Source organism: Tamandua tetradactyla, chromosome 5, assembly GCF_023851605.1.
Source record: "Tamandua tetradactyla isolate mTamTet1 chromosome 5, mTamTet1.pri, whole genome shotgun sequence".
Classification (NCBI taxonomy): Eukaryota; Metazoa; Chordata; class Mammalia; order Pilosa; family Myrmecophagidae; genus Tamandua; species Tamandua tetradactyla.
Window position 1 is genome coordinate 4288151 of NC_135331.1, and position 22798 is coordinate 4310948.

Consider the following 22798-nt stretch of genomic DNA (forward strand, 5'->3'; position numbering starts at 1 on the left):
AGACACACTCTCACGGGTATGGAGCAGCACAGCTGAAACCAGGGAAGCAGTGAATGGCTTCTTAAGAAAAGTGGACACTGAGGATATGAAACCTTGTGGCATCTGGCCCAGCAGTTTCAACTGCCGATCACGTGTTGGCAGTTAGTGGACATGAAGACAGAGTGTCCTTTATGCTTCTTGTGCCAATCCCGTGGGCTACACCACCATACTGGACACATCAGCTGGTCACAAATCCTGGTGACCCAGTGGTAAATGAATTACATAGGTCTCCTCCTTAATCTTGGAGGGGCAAGGTAGGCTTTTACTGCTATAGGCATGGCTACAGGACTGTTGTCAGCTTTCCCAGTGGGGAAGGTGAATCAGCAGGCCACCACCTGATGTTTGGAGAAGGCGAGTGTTCTAAATGAAGTGCCTACACAGATAGAGTGACCAGGGGTCTCCTTTCACTGGGCAAATGGCCCAATCTTGAGCCATGGATCTGGACATCATGTGGATGTTCCATCTGCCCCATATTCCATAGTTGAGGGCCTTATTATAATAATGAATGAATGGTTTGTTAAAGGACCAGTTAAAAGATTACAAGAGGGCCCCACAGCAGTGGACTAAGAGGTTCTATCAGGCCTTACCTTGCTTAAATGCAATGGCTCAGGCTGCTGCACCTGGACCCACTGAAATGCTAATGGAAGGACCCATGCAGGCCCCAATAATACCAACTAAAAGTCCAGTCCCTTTACACCTAAAAGAGGAAAATCACTATAATTTGTGGTTGTCTGTGCCTCAGACCACATAAAATTGGAAAAATAGGCTGTTTGGCTTTGGTACTGATCCATGCAGCCACGCTGGTTGGAAATCTGAAGCCCATGGGGAATAGGAGTCACCCAAAATATTGTTATTTGACTATTAATTAAATGAAACAATGCCTGTTAGTTTTTATCACCAATCATGGCTCCTATTCCCACGGGAACCTTACGCATGACTATTGGGTCCTTCTTATGCCCAGATTAACAACTGATAAAACGGAGGACTCCCAAGACTTTCAGGGAGATAATACCTGGTATTTTAAACTCTCCATAACGTGCCTCTGCCTGGTACCTTGTTACCCAGTGGAACCGGAGCATGTGCATTGTTAGACCCCTTACTGTTCCCCATAAACATCTTTCTTCTTGCCCATAGCGCCCTAGCAAGCAGTGGGCTTCAGCAGTAACAGACTCACAATCAAGCCCAATGTTGGGTTTGCACAGACTTGCCATCTTCAGGCGCTACCAGCCTTCCTTGGACATTCCCTCCAAACTGGACTGTATGGAATACCCTGCTGGCCTGGCAGAACTGAATGAACCGGAAAAGAATCTTCTCATTTAAGACTGAAATCCAACTACCATCCTATAACAAGACCAGGGCTTACCTTGCCACCCTTGTATGAGAACAGGTGAACTGACCTGTATTGGGGTATGTGGTATCTGATGGTTTAGGGTGGCTGATGGCAGAAGCTGTGACATTTGACCATGTTGTCCCTGTCTGCTGGAACAACCTGATGGGATTCATGTGGGGTGGCTGCCCCCCAAAACGTGTAACTTTACTGTTAAGCTACAGAACAACAGTCTTTTCCACCAGCAAGATGTCTCCAACCAACATGGGCATATCCTTCCCCTAAGAGATGGCTATGGACCAGTGGGCAATGGGGTTGGCCCAACTTATCCTATAACCATAAAGGTTATAGAATATAGGATAACCATAAAGGTTATAGGATACATATATAATATACACATAGAAGTTACAGCCCCATGTTCCCACTCCCTTGTATGATTCTATCCCATATTCCTAGTTCCAGGAAAATGGTTAAAGCTAGATATAGAAGAAAATGTACTCCCTTGTGGTATTATCCTTAAACCATTCTTGAACCAGGTAGAACTGCAATCATGACTGAAAAATGTGGCAGTTTTAGCCAATCACACTGCCCAGGAACTTAATGATTCCAAAATAGCCATATCCTTGCTAAACGAACACATGACACAGCTTAGAAAACTAGTTTCTCGCAATTGAATGGCCTTAGGTAAACTCACTGAAGCATGAGGCAGCACCTGTGCCTTAATTAACATAAATGCCGTGTATACATTCCTGACCATTCGCACAAGTTTTAAATCATATGCAAGAGCACATACGTAACATTGATCAATTATCAGTACAGCCCTTGTCTAAGTGGTTTAACTCCCTTCCTTGGTCATGGCAGCATCTCTTTGTGGGGTGGTTATCTCTGTGGGGGGCTCCTGGTGTTCTGCTGTCTCACGTACTGTTGTGGAACACGGACGCAATGTCTGACCTATGGTTGACGTGGTCTGCTCTGCGGGGCAGATTGCGGAGACCTAGGGCCCGGCCCCCTCCATACTGAGAATAAGTTACTGCATGTAGCCGCCTACAATGACCAGCTCAGAGGTGAAAGTTCATCGGACCTCTTTGCGGGGAGGGGGAAGACTGCTCAGATGGCATCATAAACAAGGTACTGAAACCCCCCTCCCCTGATCACTGTTGACAGCAAACCAGCAGAGACCCCAGCATCACAAGACCCTGCTCTCTTAACCCCTTATAAACTGTCCCTGGCATTCACTGCCCTTTGTGAAGCACGGACTTCCATTTCCCGACAGCCATCATAGAGAAGGATCTTCTGTTCGTAAGTCCCACTGAAATCCATGTCTAACTCTGTGCGTGATGTGCTCTTTAGTCTTTGGGCTATCCTGTTGTGAACCCTCCAAGAGCTGGGCTGGAGCACATGTTTGCAACCTCAGCTGCATGATATAATTACTGGGGAGCTTTAAAAGCAACTCTGAGGCCTGGGTTTGTCCCAGCAGTCCTGCTTTTCCATGTGGGGCAGGAACGATGGAAGTCTTACTCGTGTGATTCTAAAACATAGTGAAGTTTAAGAACCAGTAACCTCACCTCTGTAGGAGGTGGTGTTTTGATCTGTGACAGATAAGACTATCTCATGAGGCTGCTGCCAAGATTAACTGGAAAAACACATGCAGAGCTTACTGTACACAAAAGCAACAAGATGCCAGACACAAAAGGACACATATTGCCTGACCCCACTTAGAAGAAATATCTAGACTAGGCGAATTCATAGAGACAGGAAGTGGACTAGAGGTGACCAGGGGCTGGGGGGTGCTAGGGAGAACGGGGAGTCAGCGCTTAAGGGGGACAGGGTTTGTTTTGGGATGATGTAATGTTTTGGTAATGGATGTGATGACAGCAGCACATTGTAATATTAATTAATGCAAATGAATAGTATATTTAAAGAGGTTAAAATGGCAAATTTTGTGTTATTTATTCATCATCACAATTTCTTAAAAAGAGAGTGAATGAATGGGAGGTAAGGGCCACAAAGCTAAAATGAAACAGAGGCAGGGCCCAGCTATCATGGGATGCTCCAGGCTGGGGGCAGTAGTGGAGACAGCCAATAAATAAGTATACAAATAAAAGCATAAGAAAACATCAGATAAGGAAAAGACAAAATGGTGATTTTTATGAGATAGATGACCAGAAGATGGGATTGTGGCGGGCTGGGGTTGGGGGGCAGCTGTCCATGCAGTCTGGGGCCAGGCCTCTCTGAGCACATGGTGTGAGCCGTGTGTCTGGGTAGGGGGTGCTTTTGGGAGGTGCCTGGCAGCCAGAAGGGTATCGAGGGGGAGAGGGGCCCAGAAGCATCTGAAACAGTGCCTGGCACGAGCAGGTGCCCAACAGGTCCTCACCCCACCTTGCAGGTCCTGAGCTGAGGGCCCCTCCCAGCACCCTGATGGCTTGACCTCACCCCATGACTCACTTACTTTCCCAGCCACAGCACAGCAGGAGAGTGCAAGCCTACGCTCTGCAGTCCAGGCATTAAGGAGGACTTGCACACTTACCCACTCACTAACGTTGACACATTACTTATGGCTGAGCCGAGAACAGACACACTCCAGGCCCAACCTCGGGTACTGCACAAAGGACCTTATTCGGAAGCAGGGCCTTGCAGAGGGGATTCATTGAGCCAATGCCCTCCTGACCCCAGTGGGTTAGGGTGGGCCCCAGGCCAAGAGACTGATGTACTCATAAGGAGAGGAGGAGGGAAAGAGACACGGAGGAAGACGGTCACATGCAGATGGGACCCGAGGGTGGGGCAGTGATGCAGCCACAAGCCAAGGAAGCCAAGGCAAGCCGGCAGCCACCAGGAACCAGGAGGCAAGCAGGAAGGCTGCACTGGGAGCTTCAGAGGAGCATGGCCTGGCTAGCACCTTGATTTTGAATTCCAGCCTCCAGAGCCGTGAAAGAATGAATTTCTGTTGTTTTTAGCCTCATCTCAGATGGTAGCCCTGGGAGACTGATACACCACTGTCCCAAATCTTTCCTCATCTGTGAAACAGGGTTCAAGGCTCTGGCCCAGCAGGGCGTTGGGTATATTCAGTGAGATACGTGCTCGTGTTTAACACACTCTGAGCCTGGCACATAGTTGGCGTTCAATTAACAGTGTGTGCTACTTTTATAGTGCAGGCATGTTCCTTATGAAATGAAGAATAAACCACAAATGTCTCAAGACATTCTGGAATTTTCTCTGGCATACTCATATCCAACCTGTGAGCATCACCTCAGAACTGCATCGAGGCTCTGAAGGTGTTTCTTCTTCTCTGTGCCACTGCCCTGTGCAGGCCCCCACCTGCCCATCTCTCCTCTCACCCACCCCCCCAACCTGGTCTTTCCTCCATGCAGCGGCAAAAGGGACCCTGTCCCAGGGGACTCAGATCCCCCATATCTCCGGCCAGAGCCTCCCTGGGGCACCTCTCACCCAGCACCAAAGTCTAACCTGTCCGAGGGTCTGCAAAGCCTGCCTGGGCCCCTGGTCGCCAGCCCTTGGATTCTGTGTACCCCTCGCCCTTGCCCACACTCCGCCAGCACCTCGGCATTCTCACAGCTTCTAGAACACTCCAGGCACATTCCTGCTTTAGGATCTGTGCACTCAGCTTTTCCGTCTGCCTGGAATCCCTTATGGCAGCTGTGCGGTAGTTTCCTCCCCTCCTTCGGGTCTCAGCTGGGCGAGGGTTTCCCACACCATTCCGGGTCCACTCCAGCCAGCACCCTCCCCCCTCCAGCACCCTCCCCCCTCCAGCACCCTCCCCCCTCCAGCACCCTCCCCTCTCCAGCACCCTCCCCCTCACATCCCTGTGCCCCTTCTGCTTTTTTCTTCCTCGTGGCACTCACCGCCACTGGACTCACAATATTTTATTTATTTATCTTGTTTCTTATCTGTCCCCAGAGCCTTCTTTCTAAAATATAAGGTCCAGGTGAGTTTTTTTGTCCACTTGCTTTCTTCACTTCTGTGTGTCCAGCAGATACAGACACTTAATATACATAGAAAGAAATAATTACAAGAACAACTTCTAGAAAGAAAGCACTCTCTGACATTCATCAATTATAAAGGAGAGGGCTCCAGGAGGGATGTTCTCCTGTTGCTGAGTCTCTCAGAGCTGGGGAGGGAGTAGGCAGGCAGGTCCACGAGCACAGGTGCATAAAGACACTGGGAGGTGAAGCAGAGACGAAGCGGACAAGGTGTGAACAGTGGGGCTTGATGGAGGTGGTGACTAGCCAGGGATGCCTCACCACATCTGGGGGTGGGAGGACAGCTGCTCCCCCGTTTTAGTGGCTCATAGCCAGGTGAGAATCTGGGCTCAATCTTGTCAGAAATTGCAGTTTTCCTAGAGAAAACAGAAGTCTGGATTTTTAAAAAACGGGACATTTCCTGCTGTGTAAATGCTGGAGCTAATCCAATTAATCAAAGAGCCTGGGGTAACAGGATTACATGGGCAAACTAAAGCACATCGTGGGCTAAATGGAGCCCTTGAGAGATGAGACGAGAGAGTGTGGAAGTTTCTGGTCCTCTGCAGTCCCTCCTGAGTGCAAGACCCGCGATGGCCCCAGGGACTCCTCACCCCAAGGTGAGGACTTGGCTGTAGGCTTGCACACCTACTGTCTTTTATTTCCCACCCAGGCTGCAGACTCCTGAAGCTTCCCTGGACTCAGTACCCCAGAAGTGTGTGGGATCGTGATCCTCAAGCAGCTGGAAACTTAGCTAAATTGAGTTGCCTTTTAGGGAGCCCAGGGTGTCTCCGAGGCTGGGGAGGAAGGGGCCCGGCCCACAGCACCTGCAGCCTCAGGTGTCCTGGGGCCGTGTGCCAGTGGAGTGGTCTCCCGGGGACCTGCTGGGCTAGCTCCAGCTCAGCTCTTCAGACCCCATGAGGCAGCTCAGTAGCACGCTGCCAGGAGAGAAGGACATCATCAGAACTGACTCTCAGAGAAAAGGGGGGACCACAGGGGCTTCAAAGATCCCCCCCCCACAGGACCTCAAGGGACCCAGGTACCGACAAGGAGCCTCCTGTGTCTCCCTCCCCAGTCAGGGCAAATGATCTGCCCAGGGTCTATTGGGGTACCATAGTCAGCAGCCGGGAGGGACCCCGGAGAGATGGCCAGGGTGCTGCCCAGTTGGAACACCCTCTCTCGCCCTCCTGTCTACTCTCGGCCCCACCCACCCACCCACCGCAGCGAGGGAGCCGCTGTCCCGGCTGCCTGCTCCCACCTGGGCTCCTTTCGGAAAGCCTTCCCAGGAGAGGGGTGGGTGCACGTGGGGAACTGGGGGAACCAGGGGTGCCCTTGGCAATGTCCACATGATCCCTCCACAGAGCCACTTCCTGCCCCCCAGGGGCCATGAGGGACCCTCCCTGGGGGAGCCTGATTCCTTAAGGAAACACAGCTTCATTCCTCCAGGCGTGAAATGCACCTCCTGCCACTCGATGGCACACTCAAGTCGCTGTGCAGCTCGGCGGTGCTGAAGTGTTAGCATCAGTTTCCCTCGTCCAAGATGAATTTAATGTCTTTATTTGTGCCTTAAGGGCAGGAAGCTAAGAAGCCACTGTTGCCTTATGGAAGGACAGAATGCAGAATGCAGGGCTCTTCAGTTAAAGTTAAAAAATAAAATACGTAAGCTTTGGATTGGAAATCAGTGTTTTGTGAAGAAAAAGCCCTGCACCCCATCATCCAGTGCTGTACAAGCTAAGTCAGGGATGCAGGTGACCTGGGGAGGGGGGAGGCCACTGCTGGTACAGGGCCTCCAGAGAAGCTTAAGGGTCTCTGGACCTATCTGCCCCAGATGCATTTCTCACTCTTCCCGGGATCTATTCTGTGTTGGGGAGGGGCAGGGACTACCTTCCAGCTGCCTTCCAGGCTTCAGGTTGCATATGGCCAATGGAAGGCCCTGGAAGGACAGTGGAGGGAGGGAGGAAAGAAGCCAGAGTAGCTCACCCTTTGGGTATTTCCTCCTTCTCCATCTGCCTTGACCAGTATCTCTGCCCAGTGTCCCCTCCTTGGCTCTCCCACCTGCAGGAGGGCCAGCATGGCTCTACTTCTTCTGGACTCTAGTCCCTGGACTCTGGCAACAAAACCCTCCTTGGTCTCTTCACCTTGGGGATGGTCGCTGCTTCCTGTTGTTGCTAATTTCTGGGTCTACCATTACTTTGTAACTAATTCTCTGCATTTAATTCTCTCTGTTGTAAATACTTAATGCAGTTTTTGTTTTTCTCTTTGGAACTTGTAGTAAATTATTTAATGATCGTAAATTCTACCCATCAAATTCTACTCTCCCATTGAAACGTGGGTTCTATTTCTTTACTCCCTTGAATCTGGGCTGACCCTGTGATTTATTTGACAAATAAAATGCTGTGGAAGTGATGCAATGACACCTCCAAGGGAAGGTCTTAAGAAGCTATGCAGATTTTGCTTCCACTTTAAGTCACTAAGCTGGGGATGGTTTGTTACACAGCATCCATCACTCTCTGCACCATACTGAGGCCATGCTGGGGTCTGCCTCCATTTTCTCTCTCAGCTAACTTCGGTAACCCTCCGTGGAATGAGGGGGAAATTCCATGGCTTCCCTATTACTCGGCCTTAAGGGGCTGAGGAGAAAGGCTGGGCCCCTTCTCAGGTCCTCTGCCTCTGGCATCCCAAGTTGATTTCTGTTCTATTTCTGCCATATCCTGTCAGCAAAGTTCAAGGGAGACTCCGGGCTCACTGGGAAAGAAATGGAGAACTGTATGAGCCAGTTATCCACTGCCAAACAAGGACCAGGCCCAAGTACATGGTGGAACTGGTCAATTTCACAAATGAAGCCATGAAGAGGGAACTTCTGAAGACCTGATGTTTCCCCCACAGCTCGGTGCTACAATGGCCCTTCACCTCCTGGGTCAGTCTTGGGGAGAACCTGGTTCAATGAAGTGAACTAAGTTTAAACATCAAATGACTTAGTAACCTGGAATCAACCAGATTAACTTCTCTGCCTCCAGGTAGCCTGGAGGCTTGAGGTAGAGACCAAGTTCCATTACAGAAAACCGAAGGAAGTTGCACACATTGTTTTGCATCCCAAGTCTGCAGGTTGGATATACACCCACTGCATGAGTTAGCTGATGCTGAAAATAATTTAACACGTGTTTCCCAAGCAGCCATTCTGAGTCTGGCCTGCGTTGGCAGAGCTCTCATCTCCTAACCGCCTTGCCCATCTCCTTTTCTACCGATCTCTCCCCAGTTCACTCTGGCCTCCTCAGTATCCCTCGGATGCGCCAAGCAAGCCCTGCCCTGGTGTCTTTGCACGTGCACCCCCCGGGCCTCATTACGGCTCACCCCCTGACTGCATTTGCCCTCATTCTCTGTGGCTCATGTGTTTGTGATACTGAGCTCTGTTCTCCCTGGATTACTCGCCACTTGGTTCCACCACATGACATGCGTATGCATCTCGCAGTTCACCATGTGCTTCCCCTTTCTAGAATGCAGGTGTCCCAGGAGCAGAGGCTTTGTTTTGTTTGCTGCTCTGTCCTCATGACTCACAGTGGCACTGATCGTAGGGGTCCTTGAAATGTATTTGCCAAATGAGTAGAGAATGAGCGACTGCTCCAGGAGCCGAGTTCCCTAAGAGTCTCACCTCCCCTTCCTTCCACTAGTGAGCATAAAAACTAATTTTCTGCTCAAGAAGGGAGTATGGAGCCTCTGCTTAGCTGGAGAGAAGGGCAGAAGCATCCTTTGAAGCTATCAGCCTTTCCAGAAGGGCTGAGCTTTTTCCAAGAGAAAAGCTAAAACAGAGCTTCCTGGAGACCTTCCAGAGAAGACACGCTCCAAGGTCCACTACCAAAGCTTAGCATTTTCTGAAAATCACAGAAGACAGAAACTGGATCTGCTCCAAAGCTTGCTATTGAATTTTACGCCTGCTGAGCTCCACTAAATACATAATGAAGAGGCTGAATTAACTATGCAAAAGTATAATTTACAGTTAATGTTTATAATTGATGAATTGAGGGGGCTCCGTGGTAGAACTAACAGCTAAAAGACACTAAAGGGGATAAAGGAAAGTTTGTACTTTTTAAAATATAATACCTTCTCTATCCAACGTTCAACCATCCATCCATTTACCCAACATCCACCCACCCATCCATCCACTCACCCATCTCTCCATCTATCCACCCACCCACCCACTCACCCACCCTTCCATCCATTCATCCATTATCTGATCTGAGCCAAACACTGTGCTTAGAAGCTATTGATAGAAAGGTGGGCTGGCTGTGGTCCACGGTGGTCCACAGACCACCCAGCTGGGTCCACACACACGATTGCAGTTCCCCAGTGCTGTGGTCAAAGACCCTGTGAGGAGATGCAGAGGGCGCACGCACATGCAGCATCCTCGGGGCTGCTTTGCTCTCGGCCCTGGGTTTCCTTTGGTGGCACCAACTGCAAAAGCATCTTCCCAACAGAGAGGAGAACACAGTCTACTTCTTCCCGTGCCACTTCTCCTTATTTTCATGAGCTCCCGTCCTCATTGTCCTCGAGGATGTACACCAGCCACCAAGCCCCACCACCACCGCCCGAGGCAGTTCGATAGAATAACTGTGTGAGCTTAAAATAAAGCACTGGTGCCAGCCCCTCCCTCTCCCATTCAGATTCAGGTGATCTGCAGTGGGCCTGGATAGCACTTTTTTGATAAAACTTCCTAGGGGATTCTTATAAGCAGTCGGGATTGATGAGTACTCATTTATTTAAGGAAATAGCTTTGAATGTGGAGATCTCCTCATCCTTGTCCCAAAGGCAGCAGAGCAGCAGCAGCAAGATGCTGGCGACCGGCTCACATCCCCTCTTGGAGATGTGTCTGACCTGTACCCATGGCCCGGTGTGTGAGCGCTCACCTGTGATGGGACCTCTGAAGGTGTTCCTTTGAGTTGGGGGGAGGACTCAGCTGTCAGTGAGATCATCTGCCTGCTCAGTGGGGTCAGCCTGGCCCAGGGGGGGCCAAAGTCCCCTCCCAGGTGCCTTACCCAGGGTAGAGCTATGGACATGGGCAGTGGGCACAAGCTGGGGGTCAGAGCCAGCCACAGGATACAGCCACGGGGACAGAATGCCACGTGAAGGACAACTGCTAGCACGAAGACACCACAACGCCGTGAAAAGCACAGCCCTGGGCACCCGCTGGGGTTAGATCCTGAGCCTTCAGATTCACGAGGAGCAAATGCTTGTCGTTTAGGTCCACTCAGTGTGTGGGGTTGTCACAGTGGCCCCGGCTAACGGAGGTGCTACCACCTACAGCAAAAAGGCAGAAGCAAGCCACAGGACCATCTCAGCCAGCCTTCCCAGGGCCACACACAGCCACGTCCCGCCATTCCCCGTGGACAGCCACGTCCCCCAACTCCCCATGGACAGCCACGTCCCTATCATGGACACTTACGTCCCCACCATGGACAGTCATGTCCCTGCTGTGGACAGCCATGTCCCGTGGATCGCCACATCCCCACCATGGACAGCCATGTCCCCACCATGACCCCACCAGGGACAGCAATATCCCCTCACACCCCATGGACAGCCATGACCCCCCCCCCCCCCCCATGGACAGCCATATCCCTCCAAGCCCCATGGACAGCCATGGTCCCCCACACCCCACGGACAGCCATGTTCTCATAATGGACAGCCACGTCCCCACCAAGGACAGCTGTATCCCCCCAACTACCTGTTGACAGCCACGTCCCCACCAGCACCTGTGGAAAGTCATGACCCTGCTACTCCTGTGGACAGCCACGTCCCTGCCACCATCCTAGGAAGGCTGCGTGTGCCACGTGCTGTCCACACTCGGGCCTCGCCAACATCCACCCTCAAGGGGCCTGGCAGGCGCCTCTGGAGAACTGCGCTTCTCCTAGTGGACGCGGCCCCTGCGGGAGGTGAATTTCCGGTGGTTGCTCCTCCCACCTCCCAAATAGGAAGCTGAAGTGGTTGGATCCTCCATTTTTTTCCAGTTTTATTTGGCCAAGGTGGCTTAAGCAGGCCTGTCTCTGTGTCCTAATGTCTTTTTTTTGTAGGCTGCCACCCACACTGGCTTTACTTTATCTTCAGAGATCCTACCCAAAGAAAGGGCCCACGCACGGGAAGATGGTCAGGACTTCAACACCTCTTTTTGGGGGGACACAATTCAACCCACAATAAACCTGGTTCTTCTGGTGCGGGCATCTCCCTTGGCCCTCCCTGGGCCTCAGCTCCCCCCCTGGGTAATCCTGGGGCTACGCTCACCACTCTGAACAAAGGGAGGTCTAGCCCACACCGGGCGTCACCACTTTGAGAAGCCAGTTCCCAGTCAAATGCACCTTCAGAAGGGGTCCCCGTTCCCCTCGAGTTCCCAGGAAAGAGCCTCACACCCTCCTATCTCTAAATGGTTTCTCGCGTGCAGATGCCATGGCGGGCTGGCGGCAAGGTGCTTGTGAGACAGGCGATGCCACAAACAAACGTCTCCCCCGTGAGCCATCACCAGCCAGGGGGAGAAGCCAGGCGGCAGGGAGGATGCAGGGGCTGGAACAATAAACGCAAAAGCAGGATCAAAACAGCACTTGCCTGTCCTGCTCTCAGGGGAGCCGCGGTTTTCTTCCAGCCTCCCTGACCATTTTGGCCCATGGTGAGAAAGAGTGCTTGTACCTCCTCTTGGAGGCGCAGGCTGCAGCCACGACTAAAAGCGGTGATGGAGAACGAAGGGGGTATTTTCAAATCAAAGACACTGAGGCTGTAAGTACTAAGCTGGGGCAATCTAAGGGGACCTCCAATTTAGGAAAAGCCATTCTCAGGTGTCCTGGAAGCTGCCTGAATGGAGAGTAAAGATGCTGAAATGAACTGTATCCGTTGAGAAATCAGTTTCAAGTGTGCAATTTCATCTTAAACTCCGCTGGTGTGGACTCCCTAGGCTTGAGGCTGTGGGGAATTGAATAATACTGTGCTCACACTGGAAATGGAAAACATTATCCTTGCTGAAAAATAGTTTCAATCCCAGAGCCCTCCGTGTGTGGGAGTATTGCAAAGCAGTGGCGACAGCTGCTCTTTTGCTTTCCCCTATCCCCTGCCTTGTTCTGGTGCCTCAGCGGCACAGAGCTCTTCAGACCCCACACCACACCCCATGCTTCCTTTCAGCACACATATTCAGTGCCTGCAATATGCAAGGCACTGTTTTTCCTCTGATGTATTTATTTTTACTGTTTTTGTTCTTAAATTTTAATAAAAATCTTAGGCTGATGTTAGGTTTACAGAAAACTTGCAAAGGAAGCTCAGAGAGCTCCCACAGACTCCCCACTCCAACTCCGCCCAGTTCCCCTACTATTAACATCTTGCATTCGTGTGCAGCGTGTGTTACAATGATGGGCGAACACTGATATGTTGTACCTAAAGCCCACCCTTTATACTAGGGCTTCTGTTTTGTGGGGTACAGGTTTGTGCATTTTGACAAGTGCGTGATGCCATGTGCCCACGGCCACAGCATTATATGGAATAATTTCTCTGCCCCCCCCAAATGCCCTGGGCCCCCTCCCACCCCGTGAGCCCCTGGCCACCACTGGTCGTTTGACTGCCTCTACAGTTTTGCTGGCACATATTTTTTGATGAACTGGGGATGCAGCAGCAACAAAACAAAGACCCTTTTGCTCGGGGAGCTCTGCACATGCGTGTGTAGGGGACCCGCTAGTGAAGACATAAGCATGGATACCAGTAACTGTCAGCAGTCAATGCACTCCCGGGCCTGGCAGTGGGTAATGAGAGCGGGAACCTCCTGTACCCGGCACACGGGTAGAAGCCCCAGGGCCGGGAAGGGTCACACTCGGCCTGGAAACTTCCTGCTGGCTGAAGACTCAGGAGAGCCCCTCCCGGGAACGAAGCCCCCTCCTTCCTCAGTCCCCAGGGGTCCCCACTGGACCATGGGCTCCACCAAGGCGCTGCTCCTGCCTCTGAGTGTTCTGGGCTCACTGGCTCACACATCCTCAAAGCCATCCTGCCACCAGGTGCCAGGCTCACCCAGAGCAAGCTCTGCTGCCAAGACCCAGAGCTCCTAAGTCAGGATGTGACCCCAATCCCCACACCTGACCAGGCTTGCTCAGGTAACGCTCTGAGCCCTGCCTGCCTGGGAGCTGCAAAAGGGGGGTAAAATCGTGGCCTCCCCATTTGTCCCAGGAAGTAAAAGCACAGGTGGAGGCCCGTGTGGAGGCAGAGATCTTTCTCCTACTTTAATCTGGAGAAAGAAGGGAGGGAAAAAGAGAGGGAAGTAGGGATGGAGGGAGAGCGATGAGGGAGGAGAAAGAAAGGGAGGGTAGGGAAGGAGACAGAGGAGGGAAGGAGAAGGGAGCGCGAGAGGGGAGAGAACAGGGGAGAGAACAGGAGACTCCAGGAGATGGCTGTGCAGTCCCTTCAGTGGCTCCCACAGCAGAGCACGCTGGCCACAAAGGGAAATGTGGGGTGGTCCTGCTCGCCCTGGCACACCCCCACCTCCCAACGAAGGCCTAGGCCTTGGGTCCTTCAAGAAGACAAACGGCCGGGGGAGACCCTAGTGCCCAATGGGCCATAAGGAAAGGGACCTGGGGAGTGGCACCGCATGGCACCACACCTGGATATGGCCTGAAGTGAGGGGTGGTGAGCACAACCTGAACTCGGGGCCTCAGCTCTCTGCTCTCCCCTGGAACTTGGGCCTCTTTGCCCAGAGGTGGTAAGAGCAGTAGGTGAGGAGCAAAGAGGCAGCAGCGCCCCTCTCCGGGAGGAGGCCACCTGGGCTGCGGCATGGCCTGGATGCAGGAGCCAAGGAAGGACAGGAGTGGGGAAGGATAAACGGGGTGCTTGCCGCCTCGAGTCATTCTTTTCAAGAGTTCAGATTGGCTTTATGTAAGAGCAGCAGCTTCCTTCCTGCTTCAGCCTCACTCCCTGTTTCATATTTGCTACGGTTTTCTCTTCACAAAAGGCGTGACTGTTTTTCTTAAAAGAGGGGAAAAAGTGGAAGATGCAGAGGCAAAGTCTCACACACCATTAAGGAATATTTTTTTTAAAAGACGGCACTTTGGCAATTTTATTTGCTTATGTAATAGTGGAAAAGTACAAGCCAAATCCCATTTTACCCTGTACCTAATAATCCTTTCAGCCATCACAAAGCAGAATTCTAGTCTTGCAAACTAGGTCGCAGGTTGCTAAATATAGAATGCCAAATATATCTGTATGATATATATTATATATATATATACACAACATATTAATATGAACATATAAATTACATAAAAACATACACTATGTCTTTATAACATATACTAAGATATATTTGCTTATTGTAGTTATTAGACAATATTTTCGGCATTTAGAAAAGGCATATTTTTAAATGCAAAATGTGCATCTGGTGAAAAAAAAATACAAACATTTCAAAAAGGAATGTGGTGAAGATATGGTTTCCCTCACTATTAATTTCTCAACTCCCTTCCCACTGTACAGCTTTCTAGGTGATCTGCAAAGGCATTTGCAAATATATTCCTTCTTTTTTTTTTTTTTTACCCCAAATTATTAGCAGGCTACACATACTATTTGGCATCTTGCTTTTTTTACTTAGCAATACTTCTTAGAGAACCTTCCAGACCAGTGGAAACAGACATAACTCATTTTAAATGGCTACATAACACTTCATGTAATGCAAGCACCAGAGTCCATTTCACCAGTCATTTCCAGTGTAAAAGCACAACAAATACCCTTGTGTAAATGTCTTTGTGCAGATGTGCAAACTGACCTGTAGGGTACACTCCTACAAAGGGAGCTGGGGCACAGTGTGTGGCATTTAAAGTGCTCACGTTGTCCCAGTGCTGTCCACAGAGACTGTACCACATTAACACTCAACAGCAGTGTCCTACAGCTCCTATCTCCCGCACCTGTGGTCACGGCATCCAAAGCTCACTCACTGTTCACAGGTGTGGACCACAGTGCATGTGGAATGCCAACGCCCCATGGCGTGAGAGTGGGTGACCAGCCGTCATAGGCCCCCATGGTGTGAGTCTGTGAGCCCCTCCCCTGACTCCAGGCTGGCCCTGTGAGACTGCTGCCAGGGAGACGTGACGCTGAGCCAACCCTGGAGCTGGCCTATGCGGGCCTGGTGCTTTCTGCTTTGGGGAACCAGCTACCACATGAGAAGTCTGGCCATGCCAAAACCACCACTCGGGGGTGGGCAGTCCAACCCATCCAGATGGTGGGGAGCCAAACCCTTGGCTCAGCCCCGGCCGAGCTCCCAGCTGAGACTGCCAGCCCCGGCCCACGGGCCATGAAAGGAGGCTGCCCTGTGTTCCCCAGTACTGGGGGAGCTGCCTCCAGCTGTGCCACACTGAGCTGGGGTGGACAGTCCCCACTGAGGCTTACCCGAATTGCAGAATCATGAGCCACAGAAAAACAGCTGCTGGGAACCACGTTTGGGTTAGCCTGCTCTACAGCTGTGGTTAAACTTCCAAGGCATTCCAATGATAGGAGAAGAGGTATCACAAGCAGACAAACCCCCCTTGTCCTCCAAGAGTGTCACCATCCAGGTGGGAAGACAGACATGAAAACAAGTAATTATATTTGAATGTGATACGTTAAGTAAAAAAAAGTATGTAGAAAGAGTTATGGTTCAAGAAAAGCTAACTTGACCAGCTGGTAAGATTCAAGGAGGGCTTCTTGGGGGAGGTGACATTTGTTTCAGGCCTTGAAAGACATTGTAACGATCATGCCAGAAGCTCCAGAGGGGTCCCTGTTATATCCTGGGGATCCATGCTTCCAGGGAACTCTTTCCTATAGAGTCAACCAAAGGTCAGGAGCTTTTTCTGAAACATTTTCCAGGTGGGGGTGTGAGTGGTGGCTGAGAAATGAAGTTAGGGGAGAAATTTCCAACCCAGATGCTCCAGTTCCTTTCAACAGCAGTTCAACCATTCCTTTGAATTTGTAACTGAGAAACACACCTGATCAGGGCCATGGTTCATCTCACAATACAATATCCGAAATGCACAGCCAGCCACAGGCACACAGCTTTCCTTTTGCATCTCATGGGATGGAAAATGCCACCATGTGGTCTCCCTGTCGTCATCCAGGGCACCCAGGCTCCTGCAGCCCCATTCAGCAGCAAAGCCAGGAAGCCCTCTCCGTCCGTCTGCCCTTTGTGGGGAAAGGAACAGAGGTTGGGGGATGATTTAATAACCTTCTTTCTGGTGGGGCTGGCCGCTTGACGAGAAGCTTGTTGGTCCTTGCTGGGTGTAAATTTGAGGGGTGGCAGGGCCTCCAGGGTGGGTTCATCAATGCTCAGCCCCTGCTGAGATGGGCACCCGGATCCCAGCGCTCCCTGACCACCCATGTTCCCAGCCCAGGCCTGGGATGGACAAACGGCCCACGGTCAGCACCTATGGGGCAAGTGGGGCCACCTCTCCCTGGACAGCTGCCTCTGGGGGAGAACCACTGTGCAGCAGGAAGCAACCCTGCACCCCACCGTCCCTGACTCTGAGCTCTCCTCCTTAAAGAAGGGTTTTCCTCCAGACCAACATTTCCTCCCCTCCACTTTCCATGGAAGGGACACCTAGGATCTCATCACTGGAATATGTATGCATACACACCCACGTCTACACGCACGCACATGGAACTATCCACGTGTACCACCACACACAGCTATCTCAGCTCTGTAAAAATCACAGCAGTCCGCCTCTCCTCTGCACTGCGACTCTCCGTCCACCCCACCCTCCGCTCTCTGCTCTACCCTCCTTTGGGTCTCAGAATGGCTCTCTGGCCCCCGGCCACTCCCAGCTGGAGCCAGAGGATGGAGGAGAGGCTGGGCTGTCCCTCCCCTGTCGCCTCCCCGCTCCAACCCCACCGGTGCGGCCTCAGGGCCCAATCCCAACCCGGATCCTCCCTCCAGGCCGCCACCCTCCCTCCAGGCCGCCACTCTTCCTGGGTCCCAGGACTCTGTCATCCCTCTTCACCCCTGATGGGCCCAAGGGTGGCAGGAGCACCCACACCTACTGCCCCTGGGGCCCTCCCTCTGCTCGGGTTCCCCCCTGTCCCCCACCCCCACGCAGAAGTGGCCCTGCCATGCCCTTCCGACAGCCCACCCCCAGCTGCGCCCAGCCAGGCCCTGCGGCATGCTTCTGCCAACCTCAGCTTCAGAAGGCTTGCTTTCTTAGTTCTATTTGAATTCACTTTTTTCTTTGTTTGCAGTGCCTAAATTTTGGGAGTTTTTTAAAAATTTTAACCTTATATTGTAGTTAAATGTATAAAATTCCAAAGTCCCCATTTCAACCATTCTCACATGTACAGTTCAGTGGCATTAAGTGCATTATACCCTCCCATAGCCCAGCTTTCTCATTGCCTCAAAAGGAAATTCACATTTTTTTTTGTATGCTGTGTGGCAGGGGGGTCACATTTCATTAGTTTTCCATTTGAGTATCCTGTTATTTGAGCACCATTTGTTTAATTCTTTTGTTTCTTTTTTCTTACTTGTTTGTTTTTAGGGTTGTGCATGGACCAGGAATCGAACCTGGGTCTCCAGCATGGCAGGTAAGAATTCTACCACTGACCTACCCTCACACCCCCTGGAAATCCACTTTTAACTACTAAAGTATCGCATTACTACATTCTCCTTGTCATGGCTTAAAACATCATGCATGAGGCCGAAGCCCACCCCCCACTCCCAGCAGATGACCACCTGATGGTCAGTTGGACAAGTGTCTTCTTTCAGTATATTCCCACACATCTGTGTAAACGCACACACACACTAAATGGCACCGTAACCTTCACTGCGCAGCTCCTTCTTTCTCCACATGGAGCTTTCCCTTCTCATTTCCTCTGTACAGCCCAACCTCGCTCCTCTGAAGACTTTCTAGTGCCCCTAGCGCACCCAGCACTAAGCAGAGGCGCACGATGATACACCGGAACTTGGAAGGAAGATATCAGAGTTTTTAGAAGATAGCTGACAGACTAATTTCAAAGCTTCGAATTCAATGACATTTAGTGATTTCACCATCACCATAAATCATTTTCAGAACATTTTCACACACACCACTCCCCGTGTAAAATCCCTGCTACCAAATTACAGTTCATCCCTGTCCCCATTCCTAGCCCCAGGCAACCACTGTTCTGCTTTTCATGTCCATACTGGCTCATTCTAGATGTTTCATAAAAATGGAACCCTAAAGTTCAATTTTTGGTCTTTATGGTTTGCTTCTTTCACTCAGCTGCATTCTTTCAACTTTCACCCACGTTGTCCCAAGCATCAGTACTTCATTCCCTTTTGTGGTTGAATAACGTCCATTGCTTTGTCTGTCCATTCACCTGTGAATGGACACTGGGGTTGCCTCTTTCTGTGGGCTGTTGTGAACAGTGCCACTCTCAACATTTGCACGCCAGTCTTTGCGTAGAGATGTGCTGTCAGGAGTATGACTAGGAGAGGGATTGCTGGGTTACACGGTAGCTTTAATTTTAACTTTCTGAGAAACTGTTTTCCAAAATGGTTGTTTCATTTTGCAACCCTACAAGCAATATACCAGGGCTCCAACTACTCCATATCCTTGCCAACACTTGTTATTGTCTGCCTTTAAAATTTTAACCATTTTAGCAGGTGTGAGATAGCTTCTTGGGGTTTGATTTGCACTTCCCTAGTGACTAAATCTGAGCATCTTCTTATGGACTTATCAGCCACTGTATTAGTTAGGGTTCTCTAGAGAAACAGAATCAATGGGGAACACTCGCAAATATAAAATTTATAAAAGTATCTATGTCATGGTGGGAACACAGAGTCCAAAATCCACAGGGCAGGCTGTGAAGCTAACGATTCTGATGGAGGGTCTGGACAACTCCACAGGAGAGGCTCATCGGTTGAAGCAGGAAGAGAGCCTGTCTCTTCTGAATCCTCCTTAAAAGGGTTCCAGTGATTAGACTAAGCATCACTCATTGCAGAAGACACTCCCTTTGGCTGATAACAAATGGAATCAGCTGTGGATGCAGCTGATGTGATCATGATCTAATTCTATGAAATGTCCTCATTGCAACCAATAGGCCAGCGCTTGCCCAACCAGACAAACAGGTACCATCACTTGGCCAAGTTGACACATGAACCTGACCATGACAGCCACTCATGCATCTCCTTGGTAATCCCTTATTTTGCCACTGGTTGTTTTTCTTCTTATTGAGTTGTAAGAATTCTTCATAAATTCTGCATACAAATCCTTTATCGAATATGCATTTCAAATACTTTCACCCACTTTCTCGCTTGTCTTTTCATTTCTAAAATTTATTTTGCTATGTTTTATAATATAAATACTATGTCAGCATAGAAGTATATCTATAAAACCTGTTAAAATTATACATGTGTTGAACTGGATGCTCAAAAACTATTTATAATCAGGGGTTCAATATCAAAGATGTTCAGAGACCAATGGCACATATTGATTTAATTAGTCATTCTCCAATTAATAAACTTTCAGGCAAGTTTCAACATTTTTCTCGTATAAAAGGTGCTGCAATGATTCCAGTCTTAATGCCTCTTCGTGGATTTCTCCAGCGTGGCCCAAGAAGTGGCCCTGCTGTAACGTAAGTGGGGAAGACTTACAAACTGAACAAAAAATGCCATACTGCTTTCCCAGGTATCTGGAAACTTGAGTCTCTCAAGAGTTGCGTGAGAATCTGTTTCTCCTACACCCCGACGTGATATTTTTAAACATACGAATTTGTACTAATCTGATAGATGAGAGGCGGCATCTTGTTGTTGTCTGAATTGCATCTCTGATCCCCAGTGTGAGCAATTTTCTCTTAAGTTAACTGATGATTTTCCTTTTCAGTGAATTGCTGATTCATGCTTGTTCTTACTAGTTTGTCTACTGCCCATGGGGTGGTTTATCTTTCATGCATTCTGGATGCTACTCTCTGTACGTTACTCGGTGTTAGGGGTTGAACTGCGACCCAGTCCTAACTCCTGGTACCTGTGGGCAGGTCCTTATTTGTAAATAGGATATTTGCAGATGTCATCAAGTTAAAATGAGTTCATGCGGGATTAGGTAGGCCCTAAACCCAAGGACAGGCACCTCTGTCAGTGAGAAGAGGAGGACGATTTAGAGCCAGGCAGGGGCGAAGGCCACGTGAAAGCAGAGGCAGAGGCTGAGGGATACAGCTCCAAGCCAGGGAGCACAGGGATGGCTGGAAATCACCAGAAGCTGGGGTGGAGGGGCCAAGAAGTGTTCTCTTTTGCAGATTACAGGGGGAGCGTGGCCCTGCCGACACCGTGATTTCAGAATTCCAGCCTCCAAACTGGGAGAGAATAAACTTCTATTGTGTTAAGCTGCTCAGTCTGTGGTGGTTTGTCATGTCGGGCACAGGAGACTAAGATGCACGACTTGCAAATATTTCCAATGTTTTACAGGTTTGTCTTCCCAGCAAGGCCACGTGGTTGAGGCCTGGAACCAGACCGTTTGAGTTCCTCTCCCTCTAACAGCCATTTCCCATCAGCACATAGTAGGAGCGTAGCGTTTGCTGTAGGAATGTGGCCAGTGAGAGGACTGGGGGTGGACACGGCTTCCCTGGTTGGTGGGCTGGAATCCAGCGCCCTCCTGCACCCCCTGGCATACAGCTTCCTTTTTCTCAACCTTTCCTCAATGGCAAAAAGCCATCGGCTATACATCACCCCAATTTCTCTCTCCAGGGAGTGTGACTAAACATCTGCTTTCCCCATTTCCTCGTGTTTTGTTCCTTTATGACTTGGCACCACTCACTTGTCCTGAACCTGAGTCCCCTCCCGCTACCACAGTGCTGGGAGAAGATGAGAAGGCGGGAGCACTGGCTCAGCTGCCTGGCTCCAAAAGCCACTCCAGCCGCGTCTCAAAAGTGCTTAATATCCTGGCCAGTCACCATAACCCGGGATGTCTGCATTTTAAACTCTGGGTCTGGGGTTCCCGTTCAAGGGGTCTGGGATTCTCATAAGCACTGTGATGAGGACTGATCCTCTTCAAAGGAAATTCAGTGTGCTGTGAAAACGGCTAAACCCACTGATGCAACATGCCCTTTGCAGATGGAGCAAAAGGTGTTTTCTCCCTCACTAATGGAAGCAGAACTCTGCACGGGGCCTTGTGACTGACGTTTGCTAGGCATTTGTGCAAGAACTGGCTGTGTTGTGGAGTCAGTATGATGTGCAAATTAAACCTTTCTTCTGGAAGTGTGTACTTGAAAAGGAAAGGGAAAAAAATTCCCAGGATGGGGAGTCCAACAGGGCTGTGGACGAGCCTGTGCCACGTTGGATTCAGCGGATGCCCTCACTGATATCCACGGGTGGGGGGGGGAGGCTTTGCAGCTGTCCCCTGCCCACTGCAAATTCGCTCCACCTTTCCAGGGACCCCCGACATCTTCCCCCATCAGCTCACGGACGCTTTATTCCTGAAGCTCCGGGAAGATGGCAGAGGACTGGGAGTAAACCAGCAGTTCTCGACCAGGGACAACTTGGCCTTGCAGGGGACACCCGCAGGGTCTACAGACCTTTCATCTGTGACAGGTAGGGGGGGAGTGTGGCCCGCATGGAAAGGGTGTAGGCGGGGGATGCTGCTCAGTGTGCTGCAGTGCACGGCCAGCCCCAGGAGTCTGGCAGCGCCGGAAGCCCGGGCGGCACGAATGGGTGTGACAAGCTGGGGCACGCGGCTGGCGGGGGGGGGGGGGGGGGGAGGGCGGCGGCGGTCGCTGTCAGAGCCATGCCCAGTGGCCCCTCCACCTGCACCTGTGGCACACAGTCCAGTCCTCTCGTGTGTTCCAACTTCCCAAGAGGAGTTGGGAATGCGCTGATTTAAAACCTCTGCATGGAGTGAAAGCCTGCGCCCCATGGTCCCATCTCCCACCCTTCACCTGGATCATTTTCTTCCATCCTTACGGTCCCGCCATGCTGTCATTCCCATCTGCAGTGGCTGAATCATGTCCCTCAAAAGGTAAGTGAACGTCCTAACTTCCAGAACCCACGGACGTGGCCTTATCTGGAAATGGAGTTGCTGCAGATGGGCGTGGTTAAGGGGAAGTATTACTGGGCCAGGGAGGGCAAGTAAGGGGAGAGGACAGTGGACACAGGGGAAGGCCACGGGGAGACAGGCAGCGGCGGGAAGGCTGCAGCCACAAGCCACGGGCTGCTGAGGACAGAGGGGCCATGGGGCCACCCTGGGCCTTCAGAGGGAGCACAGTCCCACCCACACCGCGTTTTCTGACTCCCGGCTGCAGAACTGTGAGAGAATGACTCTCTGCTTTCCACCCCATATTTAAGGTACCTTGTCCCAGCTCCCCATTTTGCAGATGACCAAAGTGAATCCTGGAGAGAGCAGACAATGTGATCGGGGCTGTCCAGCGGTGCATGGCGGGGTTTGAGCCTCTATCTGCCGGATCCCTCTGGCTGCTGGATCCTGCTTTGCTTCACTGCCTCTTCCCCGTGTGCTCCCCTGCTCTGCTCTTC

At 50.9% G+C, this 22798-nt stretch overlaps 1 protein-coding gene and 1 long non-coding RNA gene across 2 annotated transcripts in view; one reads left to right on the forward strand and one right to left on the reverse strand.

Annotated features, from left to right (window-relative positions):
* Nucleotides 1-22798, reverse strand: part of TMEM132C (transmembrane protein 132C) — a 404239-nt gene that overhangs the window by 84639 nt on the left and 296802 nt on the right. The window lies entirely within an intron of this gene.
* Nucleotides 2539-7014, forward strand: LOC143683489 (uncharacterized). The gene is made up of 3 exons (XR_013175464.1): nucleotides 2539-2665; nucleotides 6011-6376; nucleotides 6909-7014. It is a non-coding gene; the product is annotated as an uncharacterized LOC143683489 (long non-coding RNA).